The 3,895-nt window shown below is 52.5% G+C and overlaps 1 protein-coding gene across 2 annotated transcripts in view; it reads right to left on the bottom strand.

Moving 5' to 3' along the window:
* Positions 1-3,172, bottom strand: part of MAFG (MAF bZIP transcription factor G) — a 12,237-nt gene extending 9,065 nt beyond the window's left edge. The window contains exon 1 of one of the 2 annotated variants that reach the window (XM_069064042.1): positions 3,076-3,172. The gene's annotated coding sequence lies outside the window, so the exon portion shown is untranslated. Of the gene's footprint in view, positions 1-2,709; positions 2,775-3,075 lie in introns of those variants that run through there. The other variant, XM_069064043.1, reaches the window with a different exon arrangement.
* Between the last annotated feature and the right edge of the window lie 723 nt (positions 3,173-3,895).

The following is a 3,895-nucleotide window of genomic DNA, read 5'->3' as shown; positions in this document are numbered from 1 at the left end:
GTGTGTGTGTGTGTGTGTGTGTGTGTGTGTGTGTGTGTGTGTGTGTGTGTGTGTGTGCTCAAACTGGAGGTGTGTGCTCAGGGTAGACAGAAAGATCCAGCCTTGGCCTTTAGCCCACCCAGCACGCACGCATGCACTCAAGCACACACACATCTCACTCTTAATTTCTTGACAAGGAGACTTTTCCCAGAGAAAAAGATGAATCTTTAGGTAGGTTTAGGGGGAAGAGAAGCAAAGGAGGCTTGGTCTCTGGGAAGCTCTCCAAGGTCCCACTGGAATTTATGTAAGGCAAATGATTCCATAAGTAACTGGAGAAGATTTGAAGAATAGTGATGCAGAAGCCCTAAGAAATTAGGTAGTTCCCAGATGGTCAGTAAATGAAAGAGTCAACATCAAAGAGGCTACACTACTCCTAGTTTCTTCTCTCTTCAAGCAAATTAGGCACTGATTTTCTCATCAACTTTTTTCCTTGCTGGAGTCCTAAACAGAGCTAGAAATTGAACTAGACTTACCCTCTAATACTCTAGTAAGATCAAAAACTTCCTTCCTGAAAGATTAGGGAGGAATGTCCTGTCTTCATCAAGATCTTTCAAGAGGTTTCATACTAGGCTTCGGCCCATCCCTTTCAATCAGTTTGGTTGAAGTTTAGCTATTAGCTAACCAAGTTAATTTCACAAAGGCCACAATTCCAAAGAGAACCCCCAACTCTGGTTCTCCTGACTTGCACTTGTTCAACAAAGTCAAGTAAAAAAACAACACATACTTTGTCTAAGGTACTGTTCAGAGCAAAGAAAGGGTTCAAAATCTAATCTAGTCCATGTCAACATCAACTGTCCCTCCCACCCAGTGGGACCCCAGCTGAAATTAGGTCAGGCAAATGCCAGCCTGTAGTTTACCACTTAAAGGGTCAAAGCCTCAGTCAAGAGCTAATTCCCCTTTAATTTCCAACACCATGTGACCAGTACAACCAAAAAGTTTGTGAAAACTTCAGTACCACCAGCTCCCTACATTTGTACACCTTCACACACACACATTCCTTCCACTCATCTCCTCTTCTATGCCATTTCATTTGCACCCCACTGGGTTCTCAGCATCTCCAAGGGCTTCATCTTCCCCTGGTCAAACCTAAGTCCAGGGAGGTATCTAATAAACTAACTTACACTAAAGTAGAAATGAATGATTAAATTTAGTGTTATCCCTCCTAAGGATATATGTATTTTAACAAAAGGAAAATGCCTTGAGTCAAAGTACTAAATCTCTGGTGGCAGAATTTCACGAACCAATGTCAGTGGGTCTGTAGTCTTTCTTAGAGGTGGGGTTAAGTGGGAAAGGAGAGGTGACCTCTGGTCGCACAACTGAGGTCAGTGTGTTTGTTTCTATTATCAACCCATCCATGTGCAGGAAATACCCACATGAGTCTACTATAAACAATGCTAATCCTTTAAAATACTCAATCCCCCAAATCATTGAACACTTGGCTCTAAAGAAGTCAGCACCTTTCTCTCACCCACCTATACCACCATTTTACAAATACTGGCTTCATAAACCCTAGTCAGGAAGTACTTAAGCCTCACATAGGCTTAAGGTACATGGGCTCTCTACCCTTCCTGCCCCTGGTCACATAGCCCTTTGCTCTAGCATAAGCTTCTACGCTCCAGACCACCTACTTTCTTCAATCCAGGTCTCAAGTCACAAACTATAGACTGAAAACTTGTCCACTCTAAGCAACACCTGACCTTCCCGGACAAGTCCAGCTGCTTCCTTCATTTGCCATTTCCCAGAATATCTGAAAAGTGTCCTTGCAAACCAGCTTTCTCCCACCTTTTTCATCTTTGCTCTCCCTCAGGGCACACTAATACCACCTTTCAACTCTTTGCTCCCTATATACTCTCCACATACAGTCTTCTCCCCACAACTTGTTTCTTCACAGGCCACCCAGTCTGATATGCTGCGACAGTCATGTGGACAAAGGTCCCCTGCCATCTTCATCAAGATGTGACCCTGAACTGCTGAACAGTTTCAGAAAGTGTCCTTGACCTGGGACTAGTCTTGGGAACTAAAAAAGGATGATAAAGTATTGTCTCCCCGATTATCAGTGGGGGTGGGAGAGCGTGAACTCAAAGCTGTGGAATCCAGTCTATTATTCTGTGGGAACTTCAACCTTTCTCACACCTGCAAAATTTAGGGGTTGGACTAGATGATCTCAAAGATTTTTTTCCAGCTTTAGCATTCTTTTGATGCTAGCTAAAACTTAAAAAGCCCGGTCCACAATAACAACACCCTTAGGCTGTGCTTACACTTTTCCCTCCAAATTTCCCCAGTTAGGACTGTCATTCACTCCTTCAAATCCCCTGGGGCTTGAGTATGAGCCTCCAGTGACCTCATGCAGATGAGTCAGCAAGTCTTTGCTCTGGGCTCCCGCATCAGCTTCGGGAAGGGGAGCATACAGGGGTTTGGGCAGGGTGGTCTTTACCTCCCCTTCCTCCCTCCCCACCCGCCCAGTCCTCTTTCCTCCAGTTTTCTCAAAAGGCCCCAGCACACGGGAAGATGCTGACACAGACACCTGATGAATCAGCAGCTTTGTTCGGTCAAAGCTCTCCGCAACCACACTATGCTATAGCCTTCCTCACCAACACGCGTGGGACTCACCCGCCCACCTGGGTCGGGGGAGGTCAGTCCTGTCGAACCGCACCTCCGGCATTTACTCACCCTTAGACAGGACTTAAGCTGGTCCGCATGCACCGGTTCCCCAGGACTGTGCAAATCAGACTCATTCCTCCCCCCATCATCGAGAACCACCCAGACCCCCCTCCCCCCCAACTCGGCTCCAAGGGGAAGCCGAGGCACGGGGGCTGGGCTCCGTTGGCGGGCGCGGCGCGAGTGGACGTGACGCCCATGGGCACAGCTTTGCCCCCACCCCCAGGGCCCCGAGGGCGGCTCCCGGGTCGCCCCGCCCGGCTCCACCCCGGCGGCCCGGCCCGCCAGACTGTCGGGGTGCCCCGGTCACTTTCCTGCCCGCCCTGCCCACCCGCAGCCCCGGGTCCGGGCCCACTCTCCAACCCGAGCAGTACTCACCACACAGCGGGGCCGAGGCCCGGACCGGGCGGGCGGGGGGCAGGGGAGGAGGGAAGGAGGGAGGGAGGGAGGCCGGGCCCGGGCGGGCGAGCGAAGACTCGGGACCCGGGACGGGACGGCAGGCTGGGCGGCGGCGCCGGGCCGGGACTGCGCTCAGGCCGGGCGAAGCGGGGTGGGGCGGCGCCGCACGGCGCTGCGCGGGTCCGGACCGCGGCGGACCGGACCGGACCGCACCGGACAAGGGCTGAGGCCGGGACGGGACCAGGCTCGCGGATCCACAGCCGCCACAGCCGCCGCCGTTCCACAGACGTCACATGATGTTTGGTCATGTGGGCTCCATTCATGAAGCGGCGACGCGACCAGCCGGGAGCTTAAAGGGGAAGGAGAGAAGATATGGGGATGAAGAGGGGCGGGGGCGCGGGGATCTGAAAAGAAAGAGGGCGGGGGGGGGGGAAACCAGGGGGGGCCCCCGGGCCCGGGCCCTCCGAAAGGGGGGGGGGGGGCCTCCATTGCTGGGACATACCGTCTTCCTCCCACCGGGGGTTACCCTCCCTCAATGCAACCCAACGCAATTCTTCCCTCCGCCAGACGTTTCCTCTGTTCCCTCCCCTCCCTCCCTCCCCGCCAGGCCTTGAAAGCCTTCCTGCCCCGCGTGTTGGGCAAAGCTACATAAGCTACATAAGCTCCCCGAGTATCCTCGGGGCCTAGCAGAGTGCTGGGTACAAAATAGGAGCTTACTGAATGCCTGTGGATTGATCGGCGGTCTCACTTCTATCATCATCATCATCATCATCATCATCATCATCATCATCATCATCAT

This window comes from Petaurus breviceps, unplaced genomic scaffold, assembly GCF_028583685.1.
Source record: "Petaurus breviceps papuanus isolate PSGF00001 unplaced genomic scaffold, PetGlider_PUasm1.0 90617, whole genome shotgun sequence".
Lineage (NCBI taxonomy): Eukaryota > Metazoa > Chordata > Mammalia > Diprotodontia > Petauridae > Petaurus > Petaurus breviceps.
Note: the sequence above shows the minus strand (reverse complement) of the source record. Positions and strands in the feature narration are given on the sequence as shown.